Genomic DNA, 24731 nt, shown 5'->3' on the forward strand with positions numbered 1-24731 from the left:
CATAGCTTGGAGGATTTCGGGGCTTCCTGGAGAACCCCAGAAATTTCGGAACAGGCTTTCCAATTCATCCAACAATCCTGGGCTCCAGGTCCTTCAAGAGTCTACCGTTCCGCCTGGTCAGTATGGTGTAGCTGGTGTGTGGGCAGGAATTCCAATCCCGTTTCAGCAGACGTTACCTTAATTGTAAATGTCCTAGCCTCCCTAGCTTCTCAAGGCAAGGCTTACCGTACCGTCAATACCTATAGGTCTGCAATCTCTTCAGAACATGTCAGAGTTGATGGTAGACCAGTAGGAGAACACCCCTTAGTTTGTCGCCTTCTAAAAGGAATACGTTTTTCCAAACCTCCAGTCCCCAAATACAATTCTATGTGGGATGTGAACTCCGTCCTTCGTCTTCTTATTTCTTGGCCCGATAATCCTGAACTATCCTTGAAACATTTGTCTGCTAAACTCACTATGCTCCTCTGTCTTGTATCTATAAAACGTGTTTCTGATGTCAAGGCTCTGGATGTTTTCTCCTTTCATCTTTCCACTGTAGGCGTGTGTTTCAATGTATCTATTGACACAAAAAGGTACACTGTTCCTAACTCTAGGGGGACAATTAAAGTTTCAGGAGCAAGAGCCCTCACACACTCAAATGAGTGTCATGCTTCATCATCGGGAAGCTCCTCGTCAGACCGGCTGGTGCAATATCTGACGGGCTCCCCTTTCGGGGGCTCTTTGCCGGAGATCTTTTTAAATGTCACAGGTGGCTGCCGTTAAGTTCACAGAGGTCAGACACTCATTATGGCAGGAGAGTGAAAGAATTTAAGATTGATTAGAAACCCCTAAACAAATCTTAGTTTACTGGTTATACGAAAAAGGGGTAACGATCAAGATTAAAAACATACAAAAGTGGAAAAAGAGGATAATGCTCAACCACTTTGGAAAAGCCTGGAGTACTGGGAAATATCACCTAACCCCAGAGGTGTGGTCAACATGTTTCGCTAATGCTTCATCAGGACCTTCATTAAACTAGACTTCTCCTGGCTATGTAGAAAAAGAAAAAAAGGAAGACACTGTCTCACTTATATGTGTAAATAGGTAGCAGTCACTTACATCAGTGTAAACTGTCTCGTCAAGGATCTGAATCAAAAAAGGTCGCCCATCCCTCTTCGTGTAGGGGGCCCCTTGGGGAGTAACACGAACCGGCCTATTGCTTTTGTAGCAAGGCGTCCTCGTATGGAGTCACCTACCCATCGCGTACTTTCCCCGGAGAATTCAATGTATCTAGACATACCAAGACCAATGTGTCCTCAGTCCTTTATCCCTTTTTTCCCTCTCAACCCAAATTGTGTGTTGGTAATTGCCTGAAAACTTACATTTCACGAACTGCAGAACTCAGGATTCCTTCCTCATCTCAATTGCTGATTTCCTTTCAGAAACCCCACAAATCTGTCTCATCTCCCACTTTGGCTTGTTGGGTAAAGTGGCTGATGTCTTTGGCTGGGGTCTCTACCAATGTTTATGGCGTCCATTCCGTTAGAGGTGCCATGGCTTCTCGTGCCTTTTGGTCTGGTGCTAGTTTTCATGATATCCTTAGATCTGCAGATTGGTCGAACGTTAGTATGTTTAGAACCTTCTATTGTAAACCTGTTGACCATCCTTTGCACGGTTATTTCAATGCTTTGAATAAGCATAATACGAGCCTCCTGTCTTGTAATAAAATTGAGATTTTCCTAGCCTTGGTGTCAGAAAGGCTAGATTTTATTAAAGACAAGGAGGCAAGCATTATCCCTCTTCTTCTAACCCTTCCTGTTCTTTGTTTCCAGTTGCCTCAACCGCAACCAGCAACACAGCTTCTGGCTGACCGCCTGCCATCGGCTCCTTGTTCGGGACCTTCACAGGACTCATCCGGATCTACAGTGGTTTATTCTTTCCTTAAAGCCTTCTGCAAGGACTTCCTCTCTGCCTTTTTGACTCTCTATGGTTTATTATGGCTGTTTTCAAGTTACTCCATTGACTGACATTTGCAAGAAAAGAGGGCTTGGTGCTCTCAGTCAAGATTGTTATTATGGGGCTCGTAGTGTGATTGGTTGGCCCCATTGTGATGCATTTTGTATTTTTTTTTCCAAGGAATTCTGGGATTTGTAGTTCTTGGCTGCTGTTCAAATAAAGCATGAAAAGAAAGCATAATACTCGCCTCCTTGCCTTTAATAAAATCTAGCCTTTCTGACACCAAGGCTAGGAAAATCTCAATTTATTTTGGGGTGGCCCCTTGGGCAAGGGTCGACCCAACTTGGGGGATGTTTTTTTATTTACTTCTGCCTGTTTACTGCCCCCCTGGAGGCAGTTTGGCTATAATTATAGGTCCATCTTCCCCCATGGGATGGGGCAGAAAACCCACTAGCACGACAGAGAAACATATATTTATGTTTGTGGGCGGACCCTTGGCAAGGGTTGCCCCAATTGGAGGGATATTTTTTTTTATTTTCTTCTGACCCACCCGGGGGCAGACCGGCCATATTTAGTGGCCCATCTGCCCCCTAGCACCAGGGATTTTTCTATATTTATGTTTGGGGTGGCTCTTTGGGAAAGGGTCGCCCCAATTGGGGAGATATATGATTTTATTTACTTTTGCACATTTTTCTGCCTCCCTTGGAGAAAGATTGGCCCTATTTTTAGACCCATCTGCCCGCATGGGGGTCAGAAAACCATTAGACACCAGGGAAAAGTTTTGTGTGTGTGTGTTTGAACTGGAGTTCGGCTGGCTGTGTGCATGGACTGGCAGTGTGTGTGGACTAGCGCTTGACCGGCAGTGTGTGTGGACTGGCATTTGACTGGTGACTGAGCGTTTTATAATGTTAACTATTTTATTTCTTGTCATAAATTGCTTTTGTGATTGTAATAATTTATTTCTCCTTTTTATTCTAGTGCAAAGCTTTTGATTTCCTTTGCTGTGATTCCTGCTGGCAGTTTCGGTAGTGGTATATCGGCATTTTGTGTAGTTGCATGAGTTTGGTAAGAAAATGTTTTTTGTACTGTTCTTAAATGGAGTATCATTCCTCCGGATGAATATGTTTCTTGTAAATGGAGTATTAATAGCAGCATATTTAGCTTCTGTTTTACTTTGTGTGAACTTCTCCTAGGATTTGTCCTTGATTTACATTGTGTTTTCTTTTGAGTAATTTTCATTTATTCTTCCTTTCAAGTGAGATATCATTGGTGCTTGCTGTGTCTGTGCAGAGGTGGTGTTGGTGAGTCTAGCTGTCTCTGGCGAGTGGTGTCGTTTTTGAGTATATATGCGTTTGTGTGCTTTGTATTGATTGACTTCTCCTTCCAGGTTACCAGTAGTTTTGCTTTCTGTTTGATAATCCAGACCTTGATTATGATTTATTCTACACTGTGATGGTTATTGTTGACTTATTTATCAAGTTACTTTCATTGGTAAGGATTATGGGTAGCCACAGGATAGCTGCTCAGCAGGTTGTTGGTATGCTTTTTGAATCTTCCTCTGACCATGATTATGTGACTGGCTTTGCATCTGAAGCAGAGGAGGAAGTGCAATATTCTGGCAGTGAATTGTCTGTCCAAGAGGAATCATCTGATGATGAAGCCACTCAGTGCAGAGGAAGTGCCTCTTTTAGAGGAGGACACTAATGGTCTTAGGGCAACAAAGGCATCTGGATTGCAGCCTGGGGCTACAAGGCTTCCCGTTGGAAGAGCTGATCTCTTTGGGGTTGCCCCAAACATGGTGCTGCTGCCATTGCCTGCCTTTACTGTTGTCGCAGGGTGTTTTTTGCCTATTAATTTCTATCAGTTGTTTATAGACAATGTATTTTTTGATGCGATTATTGAGAAGACTAATTTGTATGCTGAACAGTATTTGAGGGACAACAGTGCCAGACTTAAGCCCCACTCTAGAGCTACCCGGTGGACTCCCACAAATCTGGATGAGTTGAAGAAGTTCTTGGGCTTAGTTTTTTTGATGAGCTTGATAAAGAAGCTGTTGATTTCTTCACATTGGATTACTAGTCCCTTGATGGCAACAGCTATATGTACTGCAATCATGCATCGTGATCAGTATTTGCATCTGATTTGAATGCTTTAGCGTTGCCACAAGATCACCCTGATTGTAACCGTATTTTTAAGAGTCGGCCTGTGCTTGATCACTTTGTTGATAATTTTTTAGAGATCTATGCTCCAGGTAAAGAAATAGCTATGGCAAAGTCTTTTTTCTTTTGAAGGGACATTTGTTTTTTAGGCAATACATTCCTAGCAATAGGGCACTTTATGGAATTAAGAGGTATATGCTGCCTGAGAGCATGACTGGATATTTCTATAATTCAGGGTATACACTGGTAGTGACTCCAGTTTTGACCCCCCTGGTTGTTCGTCCAATCCGGAATTAGTGGGAAATTGTTTGGGAACTTGGTAGAGGACTATTTAACAAAGGTCACCATTTATATGTAAATAACTTCTTCATTGGTGTGCAATTGTTCAGGGAATTGGTCAACTGGTCTCTGTTGCTTGTGGCATAATCCGCTGTAATGGTAAAGGTTACCCAAGAGAGCTTGTTTGTAAAAATATCTTGAGAGGAGACAGTGCAGTGTTTTGCGTAGTGATGAATTTCTAGCTGAAATTTGCAGACAGGAGAGATGTCTACATGCTGACTACCATCCATGAAAAAAGTACTTCTTCTGTGACAGTTTGGGGTCAGGTTGCTGAAGTGTGCAAACCTATGTGCATTTTCAACTATAGCAGGCACAATGGTGGTGTTGATCGAGTAGATCATAGGCTGGAAACTTACACTGCTGTTCGTAAGGCTTACATTTGGTATAAGAAGTTGGTTGTCCATCTTTTCTACTTAGCAACCATTAATGCTTTTGTTGTATTTAAGGATTGTACTAAAGAGTTGAAGATTCAATTTTTCCGTTTGCGGCATCTGTGATAGTCAGCCTTGTTGTAGTGGAACAGGTAAGTGTTCCTAGATTTGGAGTGATGGAGAATGTGGCTCAATTGAATGATTGCCACTTTGCTGATCACATACCTCCCATGCCCAAAAAAGACTTTCTCAGTAGGAGATGTAGAGTCTGTATACAAAGAGGTGCACAGAAGGAGAGTCATATGTACTGGCCTGACTGTCCTTCTAAACCTGGGCTGTGTATGCCTACACGCAAAATACTTTTTGGGAGCTACAATGAGTGTAAAAGTAAACTTCCTGTTCTATATTGTTTTATATTTTTTGCTCAGTTAACGAGTTGGCCTTAGAGTGATGTATTTAGTTTTTGTGTTTGTAGTTTTGTATTTACTTAGAATTGATTTGGGTTTCCTTTTTTGTTAAAAAAATGTGATGGCAGTGTGCATGGACTGGCCAGTGGCTGGTAGTATGCATGGACAGGCACCTGGCTGGTGGTGTGTGCGGACTGGTGCTTGGCTGGTGGTGTGTGTGGACTGGTGCTTGGCTGGCAGTGTGATTGGACTGGCGCTTGACTGGAGGTGTGCGTGGACTGGTGCTTGGCTGGCGTTGTGTGTGGCCAGGCACTTCGCTGGTGGTGTGTGTGGCCTGGCGCTTGGCTGGTGGTGTGTGTGAGCTGGAGCTCGGCTGGCAGTGTGTGAGTAGTGACTTGCTGCTGGTCACTACACACACTGCTAGCCAAACGCCAGTCCACACACTCTGTCAGCTGGTGTGATTGCTGTTTCAGGCATGTGGGCGTAAAAGTGATGGTCCCTTGAATGACACTGTCCATTGATGTGAGTGTTGTAATGTGCTGGGCCCACGGCTGGTGGCGTGAATGAACTTTTGTGTGTTCCGTATGAAAGGTGAGTGAATGGAATGTAACGCGGTTGGTGCCTTGGCGCAGCTTTAAGAGCTGTGAGTCATTGGTTCAGTTTTTTTACCTTCAATTGTTAACTGTACATTTCATTTTTGTGAAATATATTGTTAATACAATTTTATAAATTGAACAATCACTCACCCTTGTGCCAAATCTAACCAGTATGTGTGTGTACTTGATGAATATATGGTTGTGCAGTAAAAAAAAAAATTTCTGACTTTTTCTGCCAGGGTGTACATTGTCTCTTATTGTGAATGTTGTAATGTACTGGGCCCATGACTGGTGGGTTAAATGGTCTTGTGTGTGTCATGTATGAAAGGAGTGTAAATGGCCTTTCAGTTATTAACAGTACATTTCATTCTTTTGAAATCTCTTGTTGATAAAATGTTATATATTGAACCATCACTTACCCTTGTGCCAAATCCAACCAGTATGTGTGTGTACAAAGAATGGTGGCTAGCCACAAGACGTTTTTATTGCATGTCTCCTCTCAGTTTGGAATTCAGCTGTACTCAGGCATTGAAGCACACCCCTGACACGCTGGGTGAGCGGGATGGGACCCCAATGATGAAGCATGCTACCAACTAGGTTGGTGGGTGAGGGGTCTTTTTAACAAAACCTAAGGGTGTTTTTTCACAGTTTGAGTGTTTGGGGCATCACAGAAGTAAGCAACTTTGTAGCATGCTCGCTTCTTGCCTAGGGAAAATCTACCAACTCTAGATATGTACAAAAACTAGACACACACAGGAGTACAGGGTGGTGTATCTCTTGTGGATCCCATTAAGTTTTCTTACCCACAATGCCCTGCAAACCTCAAAATGTGACTAAAATCACATTTCTGTTCTTGCATTTCTGTGCCATAGTCTTCCACAAACAGACATAAACCACAAATGTCCTACTGCCCAGCATTCTCCTTGGTCTCCCAATACAAATGATACCTCACTTGTGTGGGTGCCCATAGCAGAGTCACCCTAAAAACATATTTAAAAATTGTTTTTTTGGACCCTCTTTGGTTCCCCTTCAAACGATACATGTATTTGGCATTCCCTGGTGCAGGCACTTGGCCCACCCACACAAGTGAAGTATTATTTTATAGAAAGACTGAGGGGAATGCCGAGTGGTATGAAATTTGTGGCTCTCCTCAGATTCCAGAAGTTTGCATCACAGAAATATGAGGAAAATGTGTGTTTTACACATATTTTGAGGTTTGCTGGGTAGAAAGCTGTGGTGGCAGCCAGACAAGTCACCCCATCCTGGATTCCCCAACATGCCTAGTTTTAAAAGATCATAGATTTCCCTAGGTGCTGGCTGAGCTAGAGCCCAAAATCCATAGCTAGGCTTATTGCAAAAAAAGGATCAGTTTTCAGTGGAAAAAAGTGATGTGTCCACATTGCGTTTTGGACCGTTTCTTCTTGCAAGCACTAGGGCCTCCCCAAACAAGTAAGGTACCATTTTTATCAGGAGACGTGAGAGGACACAGAATAGCAGAACAAGTATTATTGCCAATTGTCTTTCTTTGCATTTACATCTTGCAAATGTAAGACAGTGTGTAAGAAAGATGGCATTTTGAGTAATGTCCCTTAATTCAGATGTTAGTATGGGTACTCACAAATTCAGAGATGTGCAAAAAACCACTGCTTCTAAACTCTATATCTTATGCCCATTTCAGAAATACATAGATTTCCTTGATACCTATTTTCCACTCTTTATATCTTACCAAACGAATTGCCGTATACCCGGTACACAATGAAGACTCATTGCCTGAAGCAGCTCATTTATTTGCTCTGGGTACCTCGGGTTCTTGGTGACCCTGCAAGCCCTATATATCCCTGCAACCAGAAGGGTCCAGCAGACATAACTGTATATTGCTTTTGAAAATTTGCCTTAGTTAAAAAAAAGTTACAGATGAAGACATAGACACAAATGGCTGTTTTTTTCAACTCAATTTCATTTCTTTTACATTTCAACTGCTACTTTTTATAGGAAAACCTTGCTAACCAGTGGTAAAGTGCAGGTGCTCCTGTGTAAAATGTATGTGTAATTGGCTATCCACGATTGACATATTTAATTTACTAGTAAGTCCCTAGTAGAGTGCATCAGAGGTGCACAGGTCCTGTAAATCAAATGCTAAAGTGGGCCTGCAGCACTGGTTGTGCCACCCATATTAGTAGCCATGTAAACATGTTTCAGACCTGCCACTGCAGTGTCTGTTTGTCCAGTTTTAAACTGCCAGTTCGACTTGGCAAGTGTACCTACTTGCCAGGTCTAAACCTTCCCTTTTTATACATGTAAGGCACACCTAAGTTAGGCCCTAGGTAGCCCCACCGGCAGGGTGCAGTGTATGTTAAAGGTGAGACATGTACTGGTGTGTCTTACATGTCCTAACAGTGAAATACTGCTAAATTCTGTGTTCACTGTTGCAAGGCCTATCTCTCCCATAGGTTAATATGGAGGCTGCCTTTAAATATTACTAAAGTGCAGATTCCCTTTGAGAGCAGATAGAAATATGGAGTTCGGGGTCTCTTAACTCACAATTTAAAAATACATCTTTTAGTGAAGTTGGTTTCTAGATTGTTAGTTTGAAAATGCCACTTTTAGAAAGTGGGCATTTTCTTGCTTTAACCATTTCGTGGCTGTGCCTGTTTGTGGATTCACTGTTTATCTACTTCAGCACCTCAGGATGTTGCAGTGATACTTCACTGGGCATGTGTTGATAAAAAATAAACAATTACCTCTGCCTCCTCATGGACGTCCTCATATTGTACATTTGACTAAAGTTGTCTGTATCTCACACCTAGATGCACAGGGTATCACCTGGAAACTACACCCTCTTCTTCTTTAGGATTCATATGCTTGAGGGGTTCATGGAGTATACAACACACATTGTGACATGTGAGTAGGAACATCTAGAGTGGTTGAATTGTAAGCCGTATATCATGGAAATCTCTCTTGAAGTATGATCATGAACAAGGAAACATGTGATAAATCATAATATCATCACAAGTTGCATAATAACTATGTAAGTCCTTTGACAATGTTTGATACTGTTCCAATCATATACAATAAACCTCAGAACTCTGGAGTGCATCTTTCTGTAGCACTAACAATAGCATTTAGGCTCATATTTAAGGAAAGTTATCGTCGCCTTAGCCTCATCTATTTTGATGCTAAAGCAGTGCTAACTTAACTCCAAATTTATATTTTGACGCTAGACCCGTCTAGAGTCAAAATATTGGAGTTAGCACCATTTTTAGGAAGCACCAACCCACCTTGCATCAATGAGATGAAAGGTAGGCATTCATTTCCTAAAAATGATGCTAGCCCCTAGTGCAATATTTAACTCCTAATGCTGAAATGACGCGCAACTAGGAGGTGGACCTAAATATTGGCACTAAGCCTGATTAGCGTCATTGTTTAACGCCTGGGCAGACCAGGCGTTAATGTGCTGGTAGGACCATTTCCATGGGGAAACACCATGGAATGGGAACAAAGACGCCAATCCCAACCCCCAGCATCACCACCACCCACACCACAGGGACACTCCAGGAGGAGGGAGCCCTTCTCAGGTAAGTTGCAGGTAAGTGTGCGTGCATAAGTGTGGTGTGCCACAGGTGGCCCCTTACATTGGGCACCAGGGCTGGCATTGGGTTTGTTGGGCTTGCCCTGTGGTGGGCATTGGGGCTGTGGTAATGACTATTTTTTGGCAGCTTGTGCATCAAAAAAAGTCTGATATTTTGCCGCTGATCAGCCTACCGTCTTGATTTGACCCACCTGCGATATTTCCCCAATGCATGGATGGTGTTAGGGAATGGCGTTAAGAAAAATGACGCACGACTGCGCTAGTGCAGTCGTGCATCATTTTTCTTAAATATGTGCATTAATGTCCTTTTATCATATAAGTCTCTGTGCACTAGTGTAATAATCCCATAAATCCTGAACTGTCTTTTTGGTCTCTTTGTGAGTCTCTGTAGCGCCTACAATAGTGTTCTAATCCCAACAACCATAACCTTTGCATCATGCGAGTCTCTGGGGCGCCGAGGTTTGTGATTTTATGGGAGTTGCACCATGCTATGCTTTAGCATCAAACTTTGTTTATGTAGTTTTGTTTTTGTCCTTTTTCTTTTGCAGGAAGTGGAACTTACAGGAAGGGGAACTTGCAGGAATCAAAGGTCAAGAAGATCTGGAGGCCGAAGGTGCTGCTGATCAAGAAGAGAGGAAGAAATTGTTAACTGGAATTAGCAGCAGGCATGATCCAGGAGCTGGCAAGTGGTGCATGATGTGATGAGGCCAAGCACCACCATGCCAGTGGAAGCTTTTATAGCTGTATCTGCAGAAGCTCAGGCGGCCAGTGGAGCAGATACTCAAGTGGCTGGGTGCGGTCAGGCACGGCCATGTCTAAACTGCCATGTGCCATTCTAGATTGTGCAGAGTTCTTTTTTTTTGCAACCACCACTGACACCAGGATATGTTACAGAAACAGTGAATCACAAATACAATATTCATTGTGAACCATTGTGCCATTTATGGCAATACAAATAATGTACAAATCATGAAACGTCAGTAAAGCACTTCACAGACCCCGGGGAGGGGGGCCATTCCTTAATAAACCAAGGACCCAGAATGCTTCTTAGAACACAAGTTGCGCATTATAGGGGTATGCACTGACATGAGTTGGAACCCTGACTGTCCCCCCATAGAGACTTGTAACTTGATGGGGTATATGGGGGAACAGAGCATGAATACAACAAGCTGGAAGCAAGAATAAAGGAGGATGGTTCCCAAGACTGGTCTGTAAGGTCATACCTTTTCATAGCTACTAGATATATCACCTTGGATGCATTTGGAGTCTAGGATTCACTGAACCTCAAATTCTAGGTGACCTTGGATGGGGATCAGTGGAGGTGGAACATCAGGCCTGTTTTGACTGTGAGAGGGCTTCAACTGTGAAACATGAAACATGGGATGAATATTGTATTCTGCAGGTAAGAGTAGTTTAGTGGATACAAAAGTGAGCATGGTATCATTTGGGGTTGGAATTTGTGTGGATCATCCATGTTCAGATTGCGGGCTGATAACCAAACAAGATCTCCTTCTTTAAAATGTTTAAAGTGTGTTTTTTCATTACTTGTTTGGATTTAGCGAGACAACCTGTGGCAGTCTTTTGTATTTGATGCAGGTTTTTTTTAGGTTTTCAGTTACAGAAGGAACCATAACTGGTGGGGTAGTGTGAGTAATGGGTAGGAATCTTGGATGATGTCCTGTCAGAAAGTAAAAGGGAGACAGGCCAGTAGCAGTGTGTTTTCTGTTATTATAGACAACCTCAGAGGCAAGTGAATAAGAATTTGCTCTAGAAACTGATTCACTCGCTCCATCTGTCCATCACTTTGTGGGTGATAGGCAGAGGATAGAGCTTCTTCAATTCTGAGGGAGGCACATAGGGCCTTCCAAAACTTTGACATGAATTGCGGGCCATAATCAGAAATAATCTTAGAAGGCTAGACCATCCAATCTGACTATTTGCTGTATGAATATCTGACTCCGTTCTTCAGAGGTTCGAAGCTCTGGAAGTGGGATGAAATGCCCCCTTTTTCACAAAAGATCTACCACAATTACCACTGTTGGTTATTCTGTCTCTGGGAGCAAGTCAGTGATAAAAAATCCAAACTGATCATGTGCAAAGGAACAGAAGACACAGGCAATGGTTGTAATATCCTTAAAGGTGCTGATGGGATGCTTTATTTCTGGCACAAAGTGTACAGATGAGGACATATTTCTAGACATCCTGAAGCAATTACTTTCACCAAAAGTGTTTCTTGCAATTGGCCAAGATTTGAAGAGTGCCAGGATGACCAGCTAGTGCGATGTCATGGTTCCATTATAATACCTGTTGCACAAGATCTGTGATTGGAATGAATAGACATTGTTTGTGGTGGAACAAACCATCCACCACTATTTGCTCTGGATCTTGAATCCATTATTCAATATTTAGTTTCTTGAGCTCATTTTAAGTGTGGTTAGGAATGTGTCAAGACTGCATACTGCAATTATCTTATCTAAGGGGATAATACACCGCAGATCGCCACCTGAGAAGCATCTGCCTCAACATAATATGGCTAATCAGGATGCTGCAACACAGGAACAGTTGTGGATGTTCTTTTAAGTTTATGAAAGGCCTGTCAGCAGCATCTGAACAGTGAAAGATGTTTCCCTTTTTGAGTAGTTGTATAATGGGTGATATGATGTCTGAAAAATGTGCAATAAACCTTCTATAGACATTTGCAAACCCCAACAGTCTCAGTACCGCCTTGATTGAGGTGGAAGCGGGGCTTTGTGGGTTCCATTGTGATTCCAGAATGTTGGAAGGTGATTTATTAGTGGGTGCAGGCAGGTACCTACAATTAGTAATAATACAATAATCACAAATAAGGTCCAGTCAAGTCTCAATAAATAAATCCTTGCTCAACCATTTGTAACTTGGCTTAGAGGCAGTTAGACCTAACTTATGAGATAGCTGTGTAAAGCATTTAATATCACCAACAACAATTTATAACAATAGTGGATATTTTTATCTTTACAATGACACCAAAACAACAAAAATCCCATGTAGGTAACCAGAGATATGAAATTTCAAAGATTACATTAAAAAAATGTGCCTTCTAGCACCAAAAAGTGAAAAGCACCAACCATGGCTATCTGGTTGTGCTGAACCAGGATCAAGTCAAAGTTTTAGGCCAACAGCCATGAAGCACGTGTTGGATACAACAAGTGGCTGGGGCTGGGCAAGTTTTTACCTCTGCACTTAATTACCTTTTAGGTTCTTTTCTCTTCGACGTCGAGGGAGTCTTCTCTGCAGGCCACGTTCCAGTTCAACGATAACAGCCTGCTTCCACGCAAGGTGTAGGAAGTTGGCTCTGTATGCACTATTTCAAAGTAAGGAATAGTATGCACAGAGTCCAAGGGTTCCTCTTAGAGGTAAGAGAGTGGCAAAAATAGATAATTCTAATGGTCTATTTTGTGGTAGTGTGGTCGAGCAGAAGGCTTATCAGAGGAGTAGTGTTAAGCATTTGTTGTACATACACAGGCAATAAATGAGGAACACACACTCAGAGGCAATTCCAAGCCAATAGGTTTTTGTATAGAAAAATATATTTTCTTAGTTTATTTTAAGAACCACAGGTTCAAGATTTACATGTAATACTTCAAATGAAAGGTATTTCAGGTAGGTACTTTAGGAACTTTGAATTAGCAAAATAGCATATACAGTTTTCACATAAATGATATATAGCTATTTTAAAACTAGACAGATTAATTCTCAACAGTTCCTGGGGGGAGTAAGAGTTTGTTAGTTTTTGCAGGTAAGTAAACCACCTACGGGGTTCAAGTTTGGGTCCAAGGTAGCCCACCAATGGGGGTTCAGAGCAACCCCAAAGTTACCACACCAGCAGCTCAGGGCCGGTCAGGTGCAGAGGTCAAAGTGGTGCCCAAAACGCATAGGCTTCAATGGAGAAGGGGGTGCCCCGGTTCCAGTCTGCCAGCAGGTAAGTACCCGCATCTTCGGAGGGCAGACCAGGGGGGTTTTGTAGGGCACCGGGGGGACACCAGTCAGCACAGAAAGTACACCATCAGCAGCACGGGGGCGGCCGGGTGCAGTGTGCAAACACGCGTTGGGTTTGTAATAGAAATCAATGGGAGACCAAGGGGTCTCTTCAGCGATGCAGGCAGGCAAGGGGGTGCTCCTTGGGGTAGCCACCACCTGGGCAAGGGAGAGGGCCACCTGGGGGTCGCTCCTGCACTGGAGGTCGGATCCTTCAGGTCCTGGGGGCTGCGGATGCAGTGCCTTTACCAGGTGTCAGGTCTTTGAAGCAGGCAGTCGTGGTCAGGGGGAGCCTCGGGATTCCCTCTGCAGGCGTCGCTTTGGGGGTTCAGGGGGGTCAACTCTGGCTACTCACGGTCTCGCAGTCGCCGGGGAGGCCTCCCTGAAGTGATTGTTCTCCACAAGTCGAGCCGGGGGCGTCGGGTGCAGAGTGCCAAGTCTCACACTTCCGGCAGAAAACGCGTGTTGTTTCAAAGTTGCTTCTTTGTTGCAAAGTTGCAGTCTTTGGTGAACAGAGCCGCTGTCCTCGGGAGTTCTTGGTCCTTCTAGATGCAGGGCAGTCCTCTGAGGCTTCAGAGGTCGCTGGTCCCTGTGGAAAGGGTCGCTGGAGCAGTGTCTTTAGAAGTGGGGAGACAGACCGGTAGAGCTGGGGGCAAAGCAGTTGGTGTTTCCGTCTTCTCTGCAGGGTTTTTCAGCTTAGCAGTCCTCTTCTTCTTAGGTTGCAGGAATCTGAGTTCCTAGGTTCTGGCGAAGCCCTTAAATGCTAAATTTAATTTAAGGGTGTGTTTAGGTCTGGGGGGTTAGTAGCCAATGGCTACTAGCCCTGAGGGTGGCTACACCCTCTTTGTGCCTCCTCCCTGAGGGGAAGGGGGCACATCCCTAATCCTATTGGGGGAATCCTCCATATGCAAGATGGAGGATTTCTAAAAGTTAGAGTCACCTCAGCTCAGGACACCTTAGGGGCTGTCTTGACTGGCCAGTGACTCCTCCTTGTTTTTCTCATTATCTCCTCCGGCCTTGCCACCAAAAGTGGCGATGTGGCCGGAGGGGGCGGGCAACTCCACTAGCTGGAGTGCCCTGGGGTGCTGTGACAAAGGGGGTGAGCCTTTGAGGCTCACCGCCAGGTGTTACAGTTCCTGCAGGGGGAGGTGATAAGCATCGCCACCCAGTACAGGCTTTGTTACTAGCCACAGAGTGACAAAGGCACTCTCCCCATGTGGCCAGCAACATGTCTGGTGTGTGGCAGGCTGCTAAAACTAGTCAGCCTACATGGGTAGTCGGTTAAGGCTTCAGGGGACACCTCTAAGGTGCCCTCTGGGGTGTATGTTACAATAAAATGTACACTGTCATCAGTGTGCATTTATTGTGCTGAGAAGTTTGATACCAAACTTCACAGTTTTCAGTGTAGCCGTTATGGTGCTGTGGAGTTCGTGCATGACAGACTCCCAGACCATATACTCTTATGGCTACCCTGCACTTACAATGTCTAAGGTTTTGCTTAGACACTGTAGGGGCATAGTGCTTGTGCACTTATGCCCTCACCTATGGTATAGTGCACCTGCCTTAGTTCTGTAAGGCCTGCTAGAGGGGTGACTTATCTATACTTCATAGGCAGTGTGAGGTTTGCATGGCACCCTTAGGGGAGTGCCATGTCGACTTAGTCTTTTTATCCCCACTAGCACACACAAGCTGGCCAGCAGTGTGTCTGTGCTGAGTGAGGGGTCCCCAGGGTGGCATAAGACATGCTGCAGCCCTTAGAGACCTTCCCTGGCATCAGGGCCCTTGGTACCAGGGGTACCAGTTACAAGGGACTTACCTGGATGCCAGGGTGTGCCAATTGTGGAAACAAAAGTACAGGTTAGGGAAAGAACACTGGTGCTGGGGCCTGGTTAGCAGGCCTCAGCACACTTTCAAATCAAAACTTAGCATCAGCAAAGGCAAAAAGTCAGGGGGTAACCATGCCAAGGAGGCATTTCCTTACACAAGGCCTCTGTGAATCCTGGAGGTCTCGGTTCTCATCATCAACGGCGTAGAGCACTGAAGCTTTAGGACAGCAAACCTGAATTTCAGGCCGACCTACGGTTTGTCATTGCCGGCTTAACTTCCGCTACAGTGGTCGTCAACTTATGGAGCTTTTTGACAAAAGTTATCCAAGTGTTTACAAAATTCTGGATCTTCTTCGAGAAGGTCTCCTTTGAGTCTTTGAGGGTCCACAACACCAACTGAAGGTACAGAAGATCTGAGTTGCCTCCTGGGGTTTTGGGACTAGTATGCACCTTGTCAAATCCTTTAAAATCCAGATGAGCTGGTCAACTTGGCTTCACCTTGCTGGAGTTGATACAGGGGACCTCTGGTAGCTCTTTTCTATGTGTTGCTTTCAGGGAGTCCATTCCTTAGTCTTGGAAGCAGGGCAAATTCCTATTTTGTGAACCCCACAGTGTGCAACAGGTGTATTCCTTGTGAGTGCAGACCAGGGGTTCAGCAGGGCAGTTCTTCTTCATATTTCTTCAAGCAGGGATCTGAGTTGCTGAGCAGCTCTTTCATGTTTATTCCACTTTCTGGACTGGCAAAAGAGGTGGGGGACCCCTGACCAATTTGTGATAACAGCTGCCTTAGAGGTGTGGCATACTTTGTTCCAGAAAGCACTTTCCAACAAAAATCTAAATGAAGGAAATCTCTCCTGGAGTTTCAGTTCTGGCCAACCCAACCCACAGTTCTAGTTAACTTTCTCCTACACTCCCCTTAAACCCCTCTCATAATTCAATTACAGGGGCTGTCATCTGGCTGGGGGTGCAGGAAGTGGGGGTGGACCTGGTTCCTGTACTCTGTCCTTCCCCCTTTCGAGACCAGTTTGACTGCCCAACCCCCTTCCTGTCTAGCAGCAGATCTCCTCCCACCAGATGGTCTCTTTCTTAAAGCTAGCCCTGGCCACTTCACACCTCATCAAAGCAGGTTGGCTCAGCCTGTCAAAGGCTGACCAATCAGAATAGGATGCTACAGGTCTGATTTTAGGTAACGTTAGGAAAGCAGTTCTAAAACGACTTTCCTGCAATAGTTATTATAAATCCAACCTTAGCAAGTTGTTGGATTTATTATAACTATTATTTTGAGACTTTGAATGATGTTGCTCATTCCTGTCAAAAGTTAGACTGTATTGAAGTTTAGTAAAGCCTTCCCATGTTAACATATGGAGCTAGTAGCACTACAGTGGGGAACAAGAAATTGGCAGTTTTACACTCACCAGGGCATATAAAGCACATTTTATGATGTCCCTTATTTTAATTGCAAGGCACCCTACCCTTTGGGCTCCTAGGACAGACGTTAGGGATGACTTATATGTAATAAAAAGGTGGTTTAGGTCTTTGGACGTACTTTTAATTCCAAAACACAGTTTTATTTTAAAAACAACCTGAAAAGCAGGGCTGGCTTTCAAATGACAGCAGACACCACAGCAGTGCACACTTAAAGGCATTAAGGCCACTGGGGTATCTAAACCTACATGCCATACCATATACTAGGGACTTACATGTAGGTTGTCAGAGCCAATTGTAATTACACCTAATTACAATATACCTTTTGAACAGAGCACTGGCCCTGGGCCTGGTTAGCAGAGCCCATGACACAATCACCGTCAGTACCCACCAGATTCAGTCAAAAAAATGGGGGGTGATCAGATTAAAAAGGATAACTTTCTCACACCGACGAAGAGAGGACATATCCCAAGGAGTCAACAGATTTAACATGGAATGAACACATCTAATTTGGCATATAGGTTATGTTCCTAAATCCATTGCAAAATTGCATGTGTGTGGTGTATGTGTTCTTTGTCATTCTGAGAATAAATGAGAATGTCACTTAGATACACTATCGCACAGACGCCAACAAGTCCCACAGATCTTTATCATGAACTATTAGAAGGCTGCTGGTGTATTACATAAACCAAAGGGCATCACTGTATATTCGAATAATGCGACTTTCATGCGGAAGGCTCTTTTCTATTTGTCTCCTTTTTTGATGCGCATGAGACGGTACGCACCTCATAGGTTCAGTTTGGTGTAAATTGTAGAGGGGCAGACCTGGTCTAATAAGACTGGGATTTATGGCAAATGGTATTAATTTTAATGGTGGCATTATTCACTGCTCTATAATCGATACAGGCCTGTTATTCCCCATTCTGTTTGCGCCGAAAAAGAGGGGGAGAAGAAACTGGGGAGGTGGAATGTCTGATGAACCCCAGGGCCAATAACTCCTCCAGATATATTTTTTTTAGATATTCTGTCTCAGGCCCCATTAGGGTGTACATTCGGATGCAGTGCAGAGTGGCACTAGGAATTATATCTATTCTGGCAATTGTGGTAATAGTGTGGCCTTTTGAAGGTGAAACACATCTTTGAAGCCTGCAAAGTTTATGGGCAATTGAGGTGTCCCTGCCTTCTATGTCACAAAGCAATCTTGGCACTGTGGATTGACCACTTATTTTGTATGTCTGTAGAAATGGGGATGATGCTTGTGAGATATGGCATGCTTGCTTCTTCTTATGTTTTTTATGGCATGTGTTTGTGTCATATTCAGATTGTTTGATCTATTGAAGCCATGTTGCAGGAGTAATTAATTAAGGTAGTGAACCCTCTATGGCTAAAAGCCTTAAACTGATTGTATTTCACATGCCTGTCTATCTGTAAATCTGTATGTGGTTTTTCTATAGGACGCACCAAGCTGATGAACAGCAGAGCACTCTACATGGTCAAAGACACAAATACAGTCAATGAGGGGTCGGAGGCAGAGCTGGTGCACCCTCAGTCATTTCCTAAGTAGAAGCAGGGTTGGGGTAGTCCTGAAGGCTACTACAGCCTACTGGAAGATGGACCTGTAGGCAGACAAAACAAGAAGTAAAGTTGCTTGATTTTCTGGAGAATGATTGTCAAAATGCTGATTTCCAAAGAATGGATAAGTCAAGTCACTCCTTAGTTAGTGTTAGTGACGGCTGAAACAATCAGAGAGCTAGAGGAGGAATTTAAGATTGAGGGGCAGATATATCACCTGGTGGCGCAACACAGCAAGGCACCTTGCTGCTCTGTGTCACAGGGAAAGGGCAGGAATGTGCTGTATTTAACCCAATACAGCACATTCCTTTTCGTCCCCTGCTCTGGCTTGGAGCCATTGCAGACACCCTTGCACGTCGCATGCAAGATTGTTTTTGTGCAGGAAGGTGCACTAAAAATCCAAGACACATCCCTTTATCTATGTGTGCTGCCGAACACAGCAAACATAGAAAGATTAAGTAAAGAGGAGAAATAAAGATATTTCTCCTTGTTATGCTTCCCCTGGGAAGACGTAGCATTTTGGCGCATTCACAGGTTTGACACTTCTGGTAAATCTAGGAATGCGTCAAAATCCATGGGAGTTGCATGGGAACACCCACGCAAAGCCCATGGAAAACCTACCCGGGGTAGAGTAACACAATGTAGCGATTTGTGCTTCATTGCGTTTCTCTTGATTTATCAAGCCACTCAGGGCCACGCAAGGTGATAAATCGCATTTGGGGTTTGCTTTGCGCATGCACAACGTTGCGTGGTGCAAACGCAATCCCCTTCATGAATATCCCCCTAAGTATTGGGTATTCCTTTTCAATTTAGAACATTTACCTTTGAACATACAAACTTCTCTGAGAAGTCCTTTATATTTTTTGTCTTCTTCTGTTATAAGGGGACTGTTGAACATGCGTTTCTCGATGATCCTTCACACAAGGAGTTGCTTTCTATCCTGCTGGCGACTTTCGATTTAAACACAGTATAACAGGGCTAAGCATATGTTTGTTTATCTTGCCCACTGTTTTATGATTAGCTGTATGATATTGAGGGCCTGATTTATGAAAAGTTAGCCCCGCCTTTACGTCATTTTTTGACGCAAAAAAGGCGCAAAGTTACAAAATATATTTTGTAAGTTTGTGCCGCTTTTGCATCAAATAATGACGCAAAGGCGGCGATAACTTTTTATAACTCAGGCCCTAAATGTGTAATTATATGGCAGATTCCCCAAGTGCTTAAAACCGTTGTGCTTCTAGGCACTTTACCTGCAGTCTTTCATTTGGATCGCAGATATTTGTGCTTGCTGTTCTTCTAGAGTTGCTCGTTCCTGTGCACCCATCAACCAAAGTAAAAACAGCCTAAATGGCATTATCAATTAATACACAGAATATAAAAAATATACAATTTAAAACTGCATCAAACCGCTTTTAAAAGCAGAAATTAAGAAGCAACAAAGGCAATGTAACAGTGCTCAATTGCTGGTTCACGGAGGGACATTTTACACCAGCTATCCCAGAAGGTTGATATGAAAGTAAACAAGACAAGACCTGAGAATGGCCAGCTTTCCTCTAACTCATATTTTAGATGATCATTTTTCTTTGCAAAGCACTCTAGTTGTTGGAATGTTTAGACCATACCAGTGAGATGGCAGGCACCAGGGAGCTGTAAGGGCGCATCTTAATAGGTTCATACACAAAAATCACACTGGTGTGCCAGCGGAATGTTGAGAAGAGCTGTCAAGGTCTTCGGAACGGCCAGGAGCATCTGCATTGACAAGGAGCAGAATCGCACCAGGAATGTCTACACACTCATGAAGTTGTGTACACCTCAACTTCAGCAATTAAACGCATTTCTTAAAACGTTAATGCTTGCAGATCACTGGAATGCGACCAAAAAGAGAATTACCAGAGATGTTTTAATTGTATTCCTCCAGGTCCAGAGACTTTTCGCCTACTTCAGGCTGCTCAGATCGCTCGGTTATATGCCAATCCTTCATCCACCCCATTGTCAATCTCAATTACTAGTGTAGCATAGCTTCTTTTTTTACATATGATGTGCTCAGTCAGGATAGTGGAAATATCTAGAAAATGTTGTTTTGCAGAGCTGGAGAAAAAGAGTCTGCTTGACGGCTTGTGCTAAAAGTGGGCCACTGCCCTCTGCTGAGAGTGCAGTATACAGAACGTGCCGAGGTAGAAATCCTGCTTCAGTCACGCAAAGGTATAGCAGGACATACATAACTGAAACACTGTTCAATAAGCATCAGGCGGACACTTGTCAGACGCACATCTTCAGCGACGATTCAACTAATGTTTCAGAAGGAGAGGGGGCTATGGCAAATGAGTGGCTGCCGGTTACTTGAGCAGGTTCCACACATGTGCACACACACTCGCCCATCTACATGCACTTTCACTTATAGACATGCACACTCACTCATACACATACATTTACAAGCATACATAAATAGACCCTCCATTGACAATCACATACACATGTGCCCACCCCTTCACAGCACGCATGCACAAGAAAAGCACATTCATACATACGCACACCCAATATTAAAAGAAATATATATACCAGTCCGTTGGTGGTGATATTGGGTGATGGAGGGATGCTGGTGGTTAGTGGATGATTGAGACTGCTCACTCTCATTGGCTCACCTTGTAATGGGTCAGCCAATGAGAGGAAGCAACAGTTTCTTACTTGTTACAGAGTAGGATGGGGTCAGTGAGACTGCTTAACCGATCCACTCTATAATGAGACATCATTGATGGACAGTTTGCCCTGGGCACTTGAGGGCTTAAAACTGAAGTGCCCAGGTCCGCGTCTACATCGGATGTCCCCCTTGAAATGAGGGGGAGAACCTCAAAGCATGCTTTGGTGGGCCAAGGAGTCCATGCGCACATAGGGTGACCAGACATCCCAGATTACCTCAGACAGTCCCAGTTTTCAGTGGACTGTCCCGGTGTCTTGACACTTTTCTTAACTTTAAATATATGGCCCAGTTTTGGGCACAAAGGTCAGGTTTTTCTGGATTGAAACATATGCTCTCCTTTCAAAGGCACCTCCAAGGACTGAAAAAATTTAAGTAATTTAACAATTTCTGTCAGGCAGCACAGGACAGGGGGAAGATGCCTGCAAGCTCTCTGCAGATGGGAGTCGGGAGTCGAGCTCAGGGTGGAGATCTTGGCAGTGATAATGTTAAGTTAATGTAGCCTTGTAATGTGTGTGTATATAAATATATATATATATATATATATATATATATATATATATATATATATATCCTAGTGGCGATTGCCACTAGGTAGTTATAGTTAGGACCTAGTTTCCATAGACAAAGTGTTTTTTTGTTTTGCCTACTGCATTTTCCCCATTCATTTTTCCATAGCGTCTTTAGACACATCTACAGCCTAAACTGCTTAGTGGAATTACACTAAATTTGGCAGGAAGGTAGATGCTGTTGTGCGGATTACGGTTTTTGTGGTTTTGTGTAAATCTGTTTAGTAGTTTTGGAGTAATTTAAGGCCAAAAAATATAGAGATCTAGGGATACGGCTCCTTCGTGGATTTGACTGTCCCCTTGCAGATACCTGATTGGCTGACAACACTTCAAAAAGGAATTGTTGGCAGCCTTCTTGGGACTCAGCTTCAGCCGAGTCCCAGGAAAAAAAGTTTAAAAAAACAAAAGGGTAAGAATAGGGGCACCATGACCCCTGAGCTCTGGTGCTGGGGTCCCAGAGAGACCACAGCAGGGCTTAAAAGCATTTTTTTTTAAATGGTGGAAAAATCCGAGGATCCCAAACTGTGGATTTTCCTGATATTTAAAAAAAATGGCCAGATTCCCACCTATTTTGTGAAGTCCCCAGATGGACCAAGTGCCCGGGACATGAGAAAAAAGATAGGAGGAGGTCCCTCCTGGGAATGGTACAGCCCCAGGGACTGCCACCTCCCCGGGGCTTCAATCAGATTTGATGCGGGCCATGTGGCTCCCCCGCAGTCCCCGGGGACCACCACCTCCCTGGGCTACAATAAAAGAGTGAAAGGGGTCAGTTTCGGACCCTCAAGCCCTGGGGACCACCACCTCCTTGGGGCAATGCTTACTTGTGCTCAGCCACTGATGGCCCTGAGGACCGCCACCCCACAGGGCTCGCTCCTGCTGTTATTCTGGGGAGCTTACCCCCGAGACATAGCTGTTTGCTTGGTGGAAGTTGACCTCCCCCATCAAGCAAAAGCAAACAAAGTCCCTTTTCTGACAGCAGGAGCTGTCAAACAGCTCCCGCTGTCAGAAAGCAGAGTTTTCTTCTGTTTCCCTGCACACAAATATGCGTGTAGGGAAACAGATGAAAACATTGCGCCTACAAGCAGGGAGCTGTTATTTTAAGCAGCTCCCTGCATATGGGAGCAGTGCCAGCTCCCACGGGACGTGGGGAGCCGGCTAGGACCGCGGGCCTTCAGGCTTCCCCTGTGGTCCTGTCACTCTCGCTCTCTTCCATCCTATAGTGGTCTCTCCATGTAATGACTTCAAAGCATCAAGCTAGCAAGATGTTTGGTACGAATATTATAGTTACATTTTGATGGAGAGCAGAACAGAGTCACATCTGCCCTAACGGTCAAGGTCTTGTACTGTCACTCAGTAGGCTGAAGGTTCAAGTCCTACTATGGCTTGGAAGTGTGTTTAGTAGTGCTTTGACTGTTATAGCTTCCTAGTGATGGAACATTCACTTTTCTTTCCAATCACATGTGTGGGTTGACAGCCATAGGTATGTCTGGAAACAGCAGGGCAAGGAGTCACCTTTGATGTAATGGTTAGGGTCACAGACCCTCACACTGAAAGTTGAGGGTTCTACTCCAGGTGTTTCTATGGTCTTTTCCCTTCCTTAATTAATTTTAAACTTCGAAAGTTAAAGGTTCATACAGAAAGGTGATCTCACTTGTTTTAAATGACAAATACACTTTCCTTTTTAATTTGTCCTAAAATATTGCATTCTAGGTATATCATTAATCAAAGCCTAAATCTCTCTCACTCTCTCTCTCTCTCTCTCTCTCTAAATCTCTCACTTACTCTCTCTTGCTCTTTCTCAGGGTTGGGTAGTTATAGGGAGTTGGCCCCAGGGCCTGGCTACAGGGCAGGTCCTGCGGCCAACCGCTGCTGCACACGGTCGAAGACCGAGTGTGGTAGTGGTTGGATTAACATATAGTAATGAAAATTACTTTACATTAAAAAAACATAGAAATTCACTGAAAAAAACAAAGGCTAGAGGGTCGTTGGAGAATGTCCTGCACATTAAGCACATGTACAGCATGTGGCTGCCTGTCCCAAACATGAGGAGGGTCGGACAGGCTGACACTCTTACTCTTCATGTTTGCAAAAAGGTTAAGGATGGGCTGTGCCAATTAAAAATAAGAGGAAAGTATTTTACTTCAGCATAGAAATCCACTCTCAGGGCACAGAAACACCACCATCAAAGACAATACCCTCATCTCATGTAATCCCTTCTCGCAAGGAAGCTGGCCACCTTGAAAAGTCCTAGTGTTTCTGCTCTTGTGTCCAGTGTACAGACAATTTGATACATCAAGATAAGCTCCCCATAGATACACAATTAACATTTCCTGATTTTTCTAGGATGTCTTTTGGATTTCCAGGTGCTATCCTTCGATGTGAGCTATCGGCAAATTTAGTAAAATCAAAAGGCCATGGCAAAAGCAAGAATTAAAGATAGACCAGGACATGGTGAGTGGCCAGGGCCTGTGCCAGAACAGCACATTCACACAAGATCTGCGTGGATATATATGCGATGTACACCTTCAAAGAGTGCAGATATATATGTCCTCACTGGACCTTATTAGTGTTTGTGGTATTATTATTAGCTGAAGATGCATACCTCCACCTACTGATAACATACTTTCCTACACTCCCTATCTTTTATTTATCCCTCCCTTGAGCATAGCCACTTTGACATCTATTTGAGTGGCTGACTTATGTGCTTCCTTTGCTTGCTTTTAGGGAACTACTTTTTTCTTTTTGTTTAAGCATTCCATGAGAGTGCATGTGTTTTCCAGCTGCCTCCCTTATGTGCTTCACCCACCAAATTCCATGTTGCTCCCTATCTCCCATGTGCTTTTTCTCTCCTAGCCCCCCACCAGAACATGTGCTGCTCTGCTTCCCCCTGTGCTTCTCCCTCAGGCTCCACTTTACATTTGTTCACCTCTGTCCTGTCCTATGTGTTGCTTCTCCCCCACCCACTGTGTTGCTTTAGCCTGCCACCTCCTGTCCAACCCGTTCCCACAAGCTATTCATCTATTCCATCTCAGATCAGTAAATAAAAAAACTATGACCTTCTGTAGGCAGGCAAATGCATGTTGAACATGTGCATGCTGACAGACCCTATGACCACATCATTGGGTCTTTTTTTCTCAGCTATGCTACACAGCAGTCTTGATGCTGTACAGAATGACTAAAAGCACTGGCAAAGGCGGAAAGTCTTATAGGCGAGACCATTTGTCCTTGCCACTG

Source organism: Pleurodeles waltl, chromosome 2_2 (genome assembly GCF_031143425.1).
Source record: "Pleurodeles waltl isolate 20211129_DDA chromosome 2_2, aPleWal1.hap1.20221129, whole genome shotgun sequence".
Taxonomy (NCBI): Eukaryota; Metazoa; Chordata; class Amphibia; order Caudata; family Salamandridae; genus Pleurodeles; species Pleurodeles waltl.